General features: G+C 40.2%; 1 pseudogene; it reads left to right on the top strand.

Moving 5' to 3' along the window:
- Positions 1 to 2,785: 2,785 nt before the first annotated feature.
- Positions 2,786 to 5,909, top strand: LOC110195664 (DNA topoisomerase 1 pseudogene; annotated as a pseudogene).
- The last annotated feature ends 9,095 nt before the right edge of the window (positions 5,910 to 15,004 follow it).

The raw sequence follows: 15,004 nt of genomic DNA, 5'->3' as shown, positions 1-15,004 counted from the left end.
GAAGATAACAGATAAGCAAGGGTAAGTAGGTTGCACAGTGGATGGAGCACCGGCCCTGAAGTCAGGAGGACCTGAGTTCCAATGCAGCCTCATACCAAACACTTGACAGTTACCAGCTGTGTGAACCTGGGCAAATCACTTAACCCCAATTGCCTTAAAAAAAAAAAAAAAGACAATCCAAAAAAAAAAAAGATAACAGACAAGCAGATATATACAAACAAGCTATATACAGGATAAAAAGGAAATAATTAAAAGAGGGAAGGCACCAGAGGGGTTGGAAAAGGATTCCTATAGGAAGGAGATGGGGTTTCAGTTAGGACTTATAGGAACGGAAGCCAGCAGGTAGAGTTGTGGAGGAGAACATTCCTGATAGGGGTGACAGCCAGAGAAAATGTTCAGAGCTGAGGGATGGATTGCCTTGTTCATGAAATAGCCAGGAGGCCAGTGTCACTGTACTAAAGAATATGTGTTGAGAAGTAAGGTGTAAGAAGATTGGAAAGGTGGGAGGGGGTTAGAGTATAAATGGCTTTGAATGCCAAACAGAGCATTTTGTATTTGATTCTGGAGGCAATGATGAGCTACAGGAGTTTATGAGGTAGAATGATGACATGATTGGAGTGATGTTTTAGGGAAATAACTGGTGTCTAAATGAAGGATGAATTAGAGTAGAGATAGGCAGACCCACCAGCAGCAGGCTGTTGTGATAATTCAGATGTGAAGTGATGAGGGCTAAACTACAGTGGTGGCAGTGTCAGAAGAGAGAAAGGCACATATTTGAGAGACGTTGGAAAGATGAAATCAACAAGTCTTGTCAACAGCTTGGATAAGGGAAGTGAAAGATGGTGAGGAGTCCAGAATGTCTCCAAGCTTGGGAACATGAGGAACTGGAGGAATGGTGTTGCCCTTTACAGTAATAAGGAAGGTAGGAGGAGAAGAAGGTTTAAAGGAAAGGTACTGAGTTATGCTTCAGGCAGATTGAGTTTGAGATGTTGATCAGATATCCAATCTGAGATGTCTGAAAGTCAGTTGAAGATTCAAGACTGGAGGCTAGCTGAGAGTTTAGCAGGATAGCTAGAACTGACAATTGTCAGCAAAGAATAATTAAATCCAGGGTAGTTAATGAGATTATAGAATAAAGAAGTTTAGAAGGAGAAGAGAAGAGAGCTCAGGACAAAACCCGAGTTACTCCAGTAATTTAGGCAAAGGAGCTATGCTCGGAATCAACCTGAGACGTCTTCTATGCTTATCCTTGAAAATCATTCCCTCTGAGAAAATAAATCTCTTTTGGTTAACTATTGAGTGACTTTAACAAGTATCTCACTCTGTTCAAATATTGAACCTATAGTATCAAGGGACTGGGCTGAGACAGGTTTAGTCTAGTACTTCTGAGATTCATTTCCTCTGAAATCTTTGATCCTATAATCTTCTGTTGGCCAGATGACCTTGAAAAAAATCACTTGATTCCTTCAGGCCACTAACATGTTTGTTTCCTTTTTGCTAATGTCTCTTTTCAATGCCAACATTGCCCAACTCTAGGATCAAAGAAGGATTAAACAGACCTCATTGGGGATCATGTCATGCCATTTATTCTTCGGGCCAGTAGTCAGCTGGGTAAAATACATAATGCCTAGCTTCACTTCAACCAGCCTTTGTTTGCTGATGATGATGTTTTATGTGACCTAATAAGAGGGAAGTAGGACATTGCACACCACAGAATGGAAATAGCATCAACTTGCTACAAGGCTGAGCATGGCTCTTCTTTCAAGTCTTCCTCCTTGCAAAATACCAAGGAAGCTGAGGTACATTGAATTCAGCTATTTTTTTTTCTCCTTTTATTCATCACTGTGGGTCAGAGAAGAGGAGGGATGAGTGGATCAATAGGTTATCTCCCTTCTCCCACTACATCAAAGTTCCTTCTAAGAGCAGATAGATAATTCAGTTAAGCTCTGCATTTCCTAAACTCTCTTTTGATCAATAGTTCATTATCTGTTGCTTTTGCCAATAAGTAAAACTTTTAGGACACTTGCCACAATTAAATGAAAAACTGATATTTGCATAAATGTTACAGTGGTTTTGAGATTTCAAAAAGCAATTGTATTAGATACCAAATCACATTGTCAACTTTTCGCTTTGGAATATCAAATTTTAAGCACTTATTTGAGAGGATATAACCTGTAAATGTGTCATTCTGGTTCTTTTTTTTTTCCTTCAGTATTTAAATTATTTATGAGATTTCCTGGTCTCTTAGAACCAATGTATTTTCTGTCAGGTATGAGGATGAGAGGATGAGTGTGGTGGAGAGGGGATAAGGAGTTAGTCCTAGACTCAGGAATACTTGTATTCAAATCTTGCCTCTGAAACATACTAGCTGTATCACCAAAGGCAAGTCGCTTAAACTCTTTGATCACCGTTCAAGTCTCTGTGTTTTATTTATTAAGTGGAAGATGTGTTATGAACTATCCCACCTATTCAAGTATGGATCCTTGACTTGGCATTTCAGAAAAATCAAAATTCTGGGTAACTCAATAGGCACTAGAAGGAAATATATTAACTATAGATTGGCTAAAAAAAAATTATCGACAGCATTTTTCCAAAAAAAAAAGTATAGTATCAAAAGAAAAAAAAAGCTAGTAATTGTTGTTGTCCACCGGGGACGTGAACTCTTTTTATGGTACCCTAGGGAGAGCACATTGTTGCGTCATTGGGTCTAGTCCCTGTATTCCTTCTGTAGATAATGACCGTGCCTATGAATAAAATATACTGAAAGCTCCATTTTTTCAGGTGGTGCCATGCCAGGGACACAGCTAGGCTTGGACTTTTAGGGGTGAATCAGACCAAAATACTTCATGTTTCATCATCCCTGTCGATGCTGTTTCCTAACTCCATCCAGCTTCATAGAAAATTTTGAGACCTAAGCTTTCTCTGCATGTGGGTTTGAGGATTTTTATGACTAATTGAGGTTCACCTATGAATGGATTCATTCAAAAGGGGTTTTCTTAAAACAAAAGACGTTGCTCTAGACCTCCTCCTATACAATCAGAGATGTGTTCATATCATCTTCTGGAGAAAGATCTGGCAAACAAATCATATGTTTACTTTGCGATACTCCAGAGCGATTACGGCGGTTGAGTAGTGGCAAAAACCTGAAAAGTAAGGGGATATTCATCAGTTGAGGAGCAGTTGAGTAAGCTGTGGTTTGTGAATTTGATGGACTCCTCTAGCGCTATAAGAAATGAAGAGATGTATGATTTCAAAAAGAAGTGGAAAAAGAAATGCGAACTTAGTGTGTTACACAACTCCGCGGAACTTCGTTCCCTCCCCAGTGTCAGCCATTCCCGCTGCTGTCATTGATTCCTCGGACTCATTCGCCCGCAGTCCCCTTTGCTCCGGTGCCTGATCTCCTTAACTAAGACCCAGGCCAATCGGCTATGCCTCTCTCCCTCGCTCCCTTCCCACTCCTGCCGGTGAGGCGGCTACATTGGACATGAGCGGGGATCAGCTACACTACCCCTCCCTGATCCATGCGGGTTCCCAAGTGAATGATTATCACAAACGCAAAGATGAATCCAAGCATCAAGAATACCGGCCGAAAGAGAACAAGACGTACGAGGAAAAAGATCAGGAAAAGTCTAAATGCAGTAAAAGTGGGCGCAAAGATTCCTCTGAGAAGAAACACAGAGAAAAGCAGAAAACCGGACACAAAGCAGCTCAGAGAAATACACAGACAAACACAAAGAAAAACAAAAAGAAGAAAAAGGAAAAACCATCTGGAGATGAAAAAATAAAGGAGAAAGAAAATGATTTCTTTCTTGATGGTGGTTATTTTGCTTCACCTAAAAAAGATATCAAGCCTTTAAAGAGACCTAGAGAGTATGATGATGCTGATTATAAACCCAAGAAAATAAAAACAGAAGACATCAAGAAAGTAAAGAAGCAGAAAGCAGAGGAAGGTGAGAACAACAAAGCAAAAAAAATTGAGAACAAAGATAAGAAATTTCCTGAACCAGATAATAAGTGGAAGAAGCTGAACGAAGAAGAGCAGCAAAAATGGAAATGGTGGAAAGAAAAGCGCTATCCTGAAGGCATCAAGTGGAAATTCCTAGAACATAGAGGCCCTGTGTTTGCACCACCTTACCAGCCTCTGCCTAAAAAAGTCAAGCTCTACTACAATGGTAAAGTCATGAAGCTGAGTCCCAAAGCAGAAGAAGCGGCTACGTTCTTTGCAAAAATGCTTAACCATGAACACGCTACTAAGGATATCTTTAGGGAAAATTTCTTCAATGACTGGAGAAAGGAAATGACAAGTGAAGAGAGAAATAATATCACCAGTCTTAGCAAATGTGACTTCAACCAGACAAGTCAGTATTTCAAAGCACAGTCAGAAGCAAGGAAGCAAATGAACAAAGAAGAGAAACTGAAAATCAAAGAGGCAAATAAAAGGCTATTAAAAGAGTATGGTTTCTGTGTGATGGACAGTCACAATGAGAGAATTGCCAACTTCAAGATTGAACCTCCAGGTCTTTTCCATGGCCGTGGCAACCATCCCAAGATGGGAATGTTGAAAAGACGGATTATGCCTGAAGATATAATTATCAACTGTAGCAAAGATGCCAAGGTTCCTCCTCCTCCCCCTGGACATAAATGGAAAGAAGTTAGACATGATAACAAGGTTACCTGGCTAGTGTCCTGGACAGAGAATATCCAAGGATCCTCCAAGTACATTATGCTGAACCCTAGCTCACGAATCAAGGGGGAGAAGGACTGGCAGAAGTATGAGACAGCCCGCAGATTGAAAAATTGTGTAGACAAGATCCGGAAACAATACCAAGAAGATTGGAAGTCCGAGGAAGACAGAGGGCTGTAGCACTATACTTCATTGACAAGCTTGCGCTGAGATCTGGAAATGAGAAGGAAGAAGGGGAGACAGCTGATACTGTGGGCTGCTGTTCCCTTAGAATAGAGCACATTAACTTGCATCCTGAGATGGATGGACAAGAATATGTAGTTGAGTTTGATTTCCTGGGGAAGGATTCCATCCGATACTACAACAAGGTCCCTGTTGAGAAGATGGTTTTTGAGAACCTTCAGCTATTTATGGAGAACAAGCAGCCTGAGGATAATCTGTTTGACAGACTTACTACAAATGCCCTCAACAAACACCTTCGAGATCTCATGGAGGGCTTGACAGCCAAAGTCTTCCGTACGTACAATGCCTCTGTCACACTACAGCAGCAGCTAAAGGAGTTCACTACCCTGGATGAAAACATCGAAGCAAAGATCCTTTCTTATAACTGCGCCAACAGAGCTGTAGCAATTCTGTGTAACCATCAGAGGACTCCACCAAAGACTTTTGAGAAATCCATGCTGAACCTGCAGACTAAGATTAAAGCCAAAAAAGGACCAGCTAGCTGATGCCCAAAGAGATCTGAAAAGGGCCAAAGCTAAGGCTAAAGTCCTAAAGGACGTCAGTTCTAAAAAGGTGGTAGAGACTAAGAGGCAGGCTGTGCACAGGCTGAAGGAGCAGTTGATGAAACTGAAGGTTCAGGCCACAGACAGAGAGAAGAACAAACAGATTGACTTGGGCACCTCCAAACTCAACTATTTAGATCCCAGGATCTCAGTTGCTTGGTGTAAGAAGTGGGGGATCCCGCTTGAGAAAATCTATAACAAAACCCAGCGTGAGAAGTTTGCCTGGGCCATTGATATGGCAAATAAAGACTATGAATTTTAGCTGTTTTTACAGGGTAAAGTTTTATGGGGTGGAAACAGGTTTGAGGAATAATAAGGAACTGTGAACCTTACTTGCCCTTGTACTTGGGGACATTTGGGGAGAGGGACAGCAAGTGAGTAAGGAAGCATTAACAAGCCAACATCTTTGAGAAGAGAAAAACTTGGAAATACTCTGAGAGCTGAGGCAGTTGTCCTATGGGCAACTTAAAATATCAAATATCAAAATTCTAACTGTATGACTTTTTTTTTAATTTTTGTTTTGTTTTGTTTAAGAGGGTGAGTGGATGGGAATTTTTCAGTCTTCTGTCAGACAAACTCACTATTTTACCAAAGAGTTTGGGTTCTTTAGCTACTGTATACGAAGTCTGATTATATTGGTGTGTTTTTACAGTTAGGGATTTACAATAACTTCTATATTTTAATAGAAAATGAACTCCTAACTCTCCCTTTTCCTGTTCCTCCTATCCCATTTCAGTAATTTAAAATTGAGGAAAACAGAAATCCAGCACACCTGTTAGAGCTGTCACTGTCATCATGAGAATCGATTTTCATTTAACTTGAAGCAGCTGTGACATTGACAATGTTTCAGTTCAGATATCAGTTCACAGCAAAGCACGATGGGAAGATGCTTCCTTACTTGAGTGTTGCTTTTTAAATATGAATTTTTAGTTCTTTTAATCATTTTAAAATATTAAAACCTTTTTCTTGATCTTAAAGATCATGTACATGTGGTTGGGAGGGTTGAGGGATGAGTGAGTTTTGAGAATAATGAAATAATCAGTGACAGAAACCATTTCCCTGTCATTCTTTGTTCTGAGCACGTTTAGTCCACTACTAAAATACCCACCTCTCTCTCTTTTTTTCTTTTTAAACCCCAATGTTTTTACTTGAGAGTCTATTGTGTAAAAAGTTCCACAAGTCAATAAATTTTGAGGAAATTAATATTTGGTACCAAAAAGAAAAAAAATAATCAAGATTTTAGAGCTTTTATTTTATTTTTTTTTGTAATGTGAATCTGTAGATAGTTTAGGGCCAATGTGAAGCAGATAAATCCTTCCACTCAGCACCTATCAGGGCTTCCTAAACAGCTGCTCTTTGTCAGGGAATTCTTAGCCTTGTTTTTGCAAGTTCCAACTCAATCCAGGTTGCTTGGGATGACATGCTGCTCTGTGGAGGAAAGGGACAGGTTATCCTGTTTACTTTTCCCAAATTAATCCTCAGCCTCAAACAGCCAGACATGTTAGAGCTCGTTCTTTCTTCACCATTTCCACGATCACCTACTAAATCAATGAAGATCTGTTAAATTCCCATTTCTACATGTATGCAACACTCTAATAGACTCTGGTGATAGAAAGACAAAATGAAATACTCCTTGCCCTCAAGGACATTATGAGTCATTATCCTCAATGATGCTTCTGGACCAGAGTATCCAGGCAAATAAGGGTTTCTTTGTCCTCTTCTTTTTCTGCCTGTCTACCCTTGAAACATTTGACATGACAAATAGTCTGGCTTCATGCAGATACCTAACAAAGGGAGGTTTTAGAATTCTGCTGAGGTTCTGGTAACCAGGATAGGAACAGAAGAGTTAAATTATAAGCCACCTTCATTGCAGAGGACAAAGAGCTTCTTGGATCTCCAACCCTCAAGATGCCTCCATCTCTCAGTTCCTGTCCTTCCCTTTTACATCTGAAATGCTTTGATACTGCAGTGTGGGCATTCTTATTTTGTTTAATATTTTAATTTTTCCAATTACATCTAAAAATAACTTTGACATGCATTTTTTACAAGAATTTTTGGGTTCTAAATTCTATTCCTGCCTCCAGTTTGATAGGTTGTACATGTGCAATCATGCAAAACATATTGCCACCTTAGTCATGTTGTGAAAAAAAAATGAACAAAAAAAAAAAAGAAAAACCAGGAAAACAATACAAACTAACCAAGAGAAAATTATGCTTCAATTTGCATTCAGATACCTTCACTTCTTTCTCTGGAAGTGGACAGCATTTTTCATCATAAGTCCTTTAGAACTGAATTGGATCATTGTGTTGCTGAGAATAGGTAAGGCATTCACAGCTGATCATTATATAGCATAGTTGTTATTGTGTGCAATTTTATCCTGGTTCTGCTCATATCAGGGCATTTTTCCTTGAAGATTTCTTTAAATATGATGTCTATGCTCTTTTTTTTTTGTCATGGCTTTCAGGTAATCCATTAATTCTTTATTTTTTATTTTTTCATTTTTTTTTCAGCCAAAGACAAGGTTTCTTACAACATCTGTCACATTGAGCAGACTCTTAAGGAGTCTAAACATTAGTAAACTATTGGCTAGATTATAAGAATCTGAGCAGTGACTAGATTTTAAGAATATAAGCATCTTAATGGAGACAAGATGGACCTTATTTACAGAAAGTCTGTGGGAGGGATCTAGGAGTGGCCAAGTAGTCTATGAGATAAAATGGAATTCCAGGTGAAATGGAGCCTAGAAAGGACCAAGGGTGGAAAGTGGCCTGGGGCCATAGGGAGGTAAGATAATGGTGGGGAGATTGGGTGTAGCCACAATGAAAGGCCAGTTACTGGGATTATAGCCTCAGGCAAATGGCAGAGATTTGGCCGTGTGGGAAAGTCCAGAGTTTTTGCTTTCTGGGTCCCAGATCCCAGCCTTATCATTCTCCCCTCAAACAAATGGGACCCAAATTCTTTTGGGGTAAGGGGCAAAAGTCTCAGCTTCTGAAACTGCTTCCTGCTGGCAAGGGGCATAGAGCTGTCCCTGCCTCAAGGGAGTCCCAAAGAGGAGGTTGACTGGAACCAAGCACAGGCTGCATCCAGGGAATGGTGGGGCATTGGCTGGTACTTGCTGCTTGCTACCAACTGTAGGTGAATGGTCCATAGTCTGGAAGACAGAAAAAACTGCAGGGCCCAGATATAAAGCAGGGAGTAGATGTAGGGCCCAACTTTTAGAGGATAAAACATCCTTAGCTCTGTTTGGATTCAAATAATTCAATTTTCTAACCATGCAGTATCAAATCCACCTCATAGCCAGACTCAGGAATAGCCAGGTAGGTAACATTCCCTTTCAAAGCAACATAATGGGGAAACTGAGCCAGGAGGATCTCATCTTAGACTGAAGCTAAAATTGTCCTCTCAGCTTTTCCCCATGCTGACTTCCCACCAGTATCACATTCTCTGAGTAGCTTGTGGCATTTCTCTCAGATGTTGGATTATTGACTATGGATGGATTATGATCCATCAGACAACTCAAAATAAATCCTAGGAGCTTTTACCTCAAACAGCAAGCTTTACTAACCACAGCTTGGGAAAAACTTTTCCAGGATTTACATCTCAAACTTAAATTTGTCCTGGTGTAAAAAGCCAATCATTAGAAATTTCTATACACTTGTAAATTCTCAAGCGAGCCATACATAACCCAAACAAACTTTTTGGCTAGTTTACACATTAAAACAATAACCAACAATAGCTAAATTATTTTATCGGTAACCAAATTATGAAAAGTTGTTTGACATAACTGATGCAGAAAGATCACCAATTTGAAACTAGAAACAAACCCATTACCAATCAGGTGACTTCAGTTTTGTTAAACGCATGTCCAAATTACTTTGCACAGAGAATCTCATCATTAACAGTTAAAACTACAAATTTAAAAGAGCGTGTTTACCCAAGTTTAGAGGCTAGCTTCATTACCTTGAACCTGGGTGATGCTTCCAGGCAAAGGTTGCCCTAGAGCCCAAGGCCATTGCCAGTGGTCCTCAGGCTGTAACTGCTGACCCTCCCGCCTCCTTCCTTTCCCGGGTGGGGGAGGGTGAAATCAAAGGTGAGGGGTAAAGGGTGAAACTCTCTTCTCCTATGAGAGGGGTTAACAGATACCCTCTTGACTCAAGGGAAGGGAGTGACCAGGTTGTACAGGAGTTTCTAAACTCCTTAATGATCGATCACAAAACCTCCAAAATATGCCAAGATATTTTTAGCTGTTCTAACTTTCTCTGTAACTTCCATGAAGGAGGATTCAGAGGTGCAGAGGGAAGGGAGTAAGTAAGCCTCAGGGCACCAAAAAAGCAACTATAGCTTTCCCAAATTCCCTAGTGCCTAGGGAATTACCACAATTGAGCATACACTTCAGGTCTGTCCTTGTCCTCTATGCTGCAAGGTGTACCCAGGTCCATGGCCTCGAACTGACCTAGTGGATAGAGAGACTGAAAGTGTCAGGCCGAGTGCCAGCAGCCTTGTAGCTGTCTGCCAGAAAAGTACCTCCAAATCTTGGTGCTTGGAGAGTGACCCCAACTGCAGAGCAAGAAAGAAGGGGGGAGGGAGGCTTACATATGATGCAGTTTAGGGGTTCAGGGGTGCTGGGACCCCAAAATCACAACACGCAGGGCCTGCTTGAAAGAATTTGACCCAAGCCTTCTTTCAGCCAAAGACAGGGTTTATTAGAACATCCATCACATTGGGCAGACTCTTTTTTTTTTTTTGGCAATTAGGGTTAAGTGACTTGCCCAGGGTCACACAGCTAGTAAGTGTCAAGTGTTTGGTCTGGGGCCAGATTTGAACTCAGGTCTTCCTGACTTCAGGGCCGGTGCTCTATCCACTGTGCCACCTAGCTGCCCCAATATTGGGCAGACTCTTAAGGAGTCTGAGCATTAGTAAGCTATTGGCTAGATTATAAGAATCTGATCAGTGTCTAGATTATAAGAATCCCAGCAGTGGCTAGATTTTAAGAATCTAAGCCAAGTCCATTAATTCTTAAATCAACTTTACTTCATCTACTTTCCAGGTCATTTTTTTTTCCCCAGTGAGTTATCTCATACTTTCTTCTACTTTCATTCCTTTGATTTTGTTTTATTGTTTCCTAAGGGATAGATTTATGGAGTGTTTAGGGAGAACTCGCACCTTGGTATGAGGGCTTCCCAAGCCCTTTTAAGGGCTGCTCATCCAATTTTGTTGTCTACCTGGTACTCAACTATCACCTGTAGCTCCAAGAAGCTATAGCATGCGTATTGGCCACCCCCCAGCAGACTGGCTAAAGCAAGTTAAGGGTAACCAACAGGCCTCAAACCCATGAGTTAGGGGGCTGTCTACCCCAACCATGTGAAGAGTTTCCCAGAAAAGCAGAATGGGCAGATGAGAACAATTTGTTCCAATTGCCATAAAGGTGACTGAAACAGGTACTGTGGAATGCTTAGAGCTTGGTTAGACATCGAAGGTATCAAGTTCATCAACTGCATCCTGGGCCATCATCAGTCATCTTGACTTTTGTCTTGCCACTAGACTTTGATGATTCTGATACAGTGAGGCTGACTACTTTGTGCAACTCTGCCTCACTTAAATCCAATTCACTCAGAGTCAAGACATCACCATGTGATGTCACTGATCTTCTTCAAAAGCCAAGGATAAATAACAACAATTGCTTCTTGATGTCTCTTGGAGTCAATAACTTACCCAATTCAAATTTTTAAAGAATTATGTTCTTCAATAGGGTTTTGTCCTTTCTTTTCCACTTGGTAAATTTTGTTTTTTAAGGAGTTCTTCTCTTCAGTAAACTTCTGTGCCTTTTTTAAAAAAAAATTTGGTCTATTCCATTTTTTAAGATGTTCTTTTCTTCAGTTTATTTCTGTGACTTCTGTACCAAGCTGTTGACTTTTTTTTCATTATATTCTTGCATCAAATTGCTTTTTCCCATTTTTTCCTCTATCTCTTTTGTTTGATTTTTAAAACCCTTTTTGAGCTCTTTGAGGACTTATTTTTGGGCCTGAGACCAATTCACATTTGTCTTTGTTTTGAAACTGTTGTGTCTTCTTCTGAGTTTGTGTTTTGAGAACATAGTAACTTTCTAGGGTCAAGTTCTTTTTTTTTTTTTGGTTTGCTCATTTTTCCAACCTATTTCTTTGCTTTAAGTTTATGTTTATGGGCTTTGTTCTAAGGCTGGAGAAGGCACTGTTTCAATCTTCAGATTTTTCATTCTGCTGGTTTCAGAGCTAGTTTTGGGGGTCCACAAGTTTTCAGTTCTTCCAAAGTGGTATGGTATGAGGTGTGGTCACTGCTCTCCTGGCCTTTGCTTTGGTCTTGAATGACCACATGCACTCTTTCCACTCTGGAATCGTGACAGGGTCCTTGCTTTTGATAATGCGCCTCCTGACCCTGAGACTGTGACCAGGAACCACATATGGAAAATGCACCAGAGTCCTGCACCCAACACCATCAAAGGATCTTCTATACTCTTTCATTGATTCAGTCACCCTCAAAACCTGCTGATAGTTTGTCGGGGCAGAACATGTGAAGGACTACACTCCTCTCCCATGCCAGGTAGACAGATCTATCCTGTCAACTATCTAATCGGTCTTTTGTTGATTCTGCTTCTCTAGAATTCTTTCTGAAGTTATTTTAATGTTGTTTGAAAGGGAATTTGGGAGTGCTCAGGCAAGTTCCTGTTTTAACTGTGCCATCTTGGCTCCAACCCCAATGCAGGGGTTCTTATACACTTTTTTTCCTGTCATATAGAATTTGGAAGATGATCAAAGCTTAGAGACACCGTCTCACAGTAAGGTATTCTAAAGTAAAAGAAAATGAATGAGCTTGCAAAAGAAACCGATGTTGAAATATAGTTATCAAAATATTAAAGATGTTTTAAAAACTTCATTGACTCTAGTTGAAGAACTCAGGACTAGTGAAGGCTTTCATCCTTTTAACAATAAAAAAGCTTTACACAACAAGGAGTTTCTTTCTTTAGATTTTACTCACAAAAAAAAAAAAAACAACAACTAAATAAACGAACACCTTAAAAAACAATTCAGACACTTCTGCTTCCGGAAGCCAAGATGGAGAAGTGAAAAGGTAGTCACTCTCACTCTCCCCTATCAACCTCTGAAAACCCAGAAAATATCACCCCAGAAAAAAAACCCTGGAACAGAGGAACTAGAAGAAAGGCGGGGAGCAGCAGTGCAGCAGCCCAGCACACAGGTCTCCCAGTGCCTCAGCAAAAATAAGGGAAGCAACACTATAAAAGTCTCCAGGCAGATAAGTACCCTGCTGAATTCATGTGAAAGGAGGTGAAGAAAGCAACCTAAAGTCTTCCCAAAGCCCAGGCCTTGCTGGTTCCAGCCCAATACCAGGTGAGCTGTCAGAGCCCTGCAGCCTCCAAATATGAAGAAATCCTGAAGCCCAGGTTGTAGAACAAGCAAACACCAACACCTGGACCTCTGAGTGCCTCAGTGAGGGCAGGGGGAACTGGTGGAAACCAGCTCAGAAAACCATCAGGTGCCTAGGCACTCTACCGCAAAGGAATCTCCCAGGGCATTAGCATAAACGAGGGAGACAAAACTGCAGGGGGCCCCAGGCAGATAAACATCCTGCAGCACTCATCTAAAAGGAGATGAAGAAAACTAAAGGAAAGGAACAGCAGGCAACCTAGAATTGCCTGAAAGTTCCAGCATTGCTGGATCCAGCCCAACATGAGGTAAGCTGCCAGAAACCTACAGCCTCCAATTGCCAGCATAAGAGGCCCCAGCACAAAAAGCCAGTGAGCAAGGCCTAGGCTCCCAACACAAGAAGCTTGGGTCAGTGCCCTCTGTTCCCCAGCAGGAGAGTTCAGTCTCTTTAAAGGCCAGGGAATAAAGAAACACCATGAGTAAAAAAAGAAATGTACCATAGATTCATAGTATTAGAAGAGTGAAGATCAAGACAGAAATTCTGAAGAGGACAACATTGTCAACAAACCCACACCTGCAACAACGAAAGGGAATATGAACTGGTCTGAAGCCCAAAAAGCCTTCTTAGAAGAGCTCAAGAATGATTTTAATAGTCAAATGAGAGAGGTAGAAGAGTCCTTCAAAAATATAATTGGCCAATTGGAAAAAAAAATCACTAAAGAAAACAAATCCCTAAAAGACACAATTGGCCAGCTGAAGAAGGAAGTAAAAAAACTAACAGAGTGTACACTGAAGAAAGCAAGTCCATAAAAAACACAATTGGCCAACTAAAGAAGGAAGTACAAGAACAGAACAAAACAATCTGTTAAAAACTAGAATTGGACAAATGGAAATTAATGTCTTTATGAGAGAGCAAGAATCAGTCATACAGAAACAAAAAAAAAATGAAAAAATAGATGAAAACATAAAATACCTCATCAGTAAAACAACTGACCTGGAAAATCGATTCAGGAGAGACAATTTAAAAATTATTGGACTACCTGAAAATCATGATGAAAAAAAGAGCCTGGAAAGTATCTTTCAGGAAATCATAAAGGAAAACTGCCCGGAAGTCCTAGAACCAGAAGGGAAAATGACCATATCCTATCACTTATCACCACGTGAAAGAGATCCCAAATTGACATCACCAAGGAATATAATAGCAAAATTCCAAAATTACCAGATGAAAGAGAAGGTGGTGCAAGCAGCCAGAAAGAAACAATTTAAATATCATGGAACCACAGTCAGGATTACACAGGACCTGGCAGCTTCTACATTAAAAGACCGCAGGTCATGGAACATGATATTCCGTGAGGCAAAGGAGCTTGGAATGCAGCCAAGGATCAATTACCCAGCAAAAATGAGCATCATTTTTCAAGGGAGGAGATGAATATTCAACAAAATAGGAGACTTCCAAACTTTCCTGATAAAAAGACCAGAGCTCAACAAAAGAATTTGATCTTCAAGTACAGGACTCAAGAAGGACATAAAAAGGTAAATGGGACAGAAAGATACAATATGTTGTTAAGGGGTGGGGGGGTGCTGTTTAAACCCCTGCAAGGGAATATGGCATTTCCAATAAGATCAGGGGTGAAACAAGGATGTCCATTATCACCACTGTTATTCAATATTGTACTGGAAATGTTAGCTTTAGCAATAAGAGAAGAAAAAGAAATTGAAGGCATTAGAATAGGCAAAGAAGAAACAAAGCTATCACTCTTTGCAGATGACATGATGATATACTTAGAGAATCCTAGAGAATCAAGTAAAAAACTACTTGAAATAATAAACAACTTTAGCAAAGTTGCAGGCTATAAAATAAGCCCACAGAAATCATCAGCTTTTCTATATATTACCAACAAAGCCCAACAGCAAGAGATAGAAAGAGAAATCCCATTTAAACTTACTGTAGACATTATAAAATATTTAGGAGTCTACCTCCCGAAACAAACCCAGGAACTCTATGAACACAATTACAAAACACTTTTCACACAAATAAAATCAGATCTAAATAATTGGAAAAACATCAGTTGCTCATGGGTAGGCCGAGCTAATATAATAAAAATGACAATCCTACC

Source organism: Phascolarctos cinereus, unplaced genomic scaffold (assembly GCF_003287225.1).
Source record: "Phascolarctos cinereus isolate Bilbo 61053 unplaced genomic scaffold, phaCin_HiC Scaffold_9;HRSCAF=440, whole genome shotgun sequence".
Taxonomy (NCBI): Eukaryota; Metazoa; Chordata; class Mammalia; order Diprotodontia; family Phascolarctidae; genus Phascolarctos; species Phascolarctos cinereus.
This window is presented reverse-complemented; position numbering and strand designations above follow the sequence as displayed.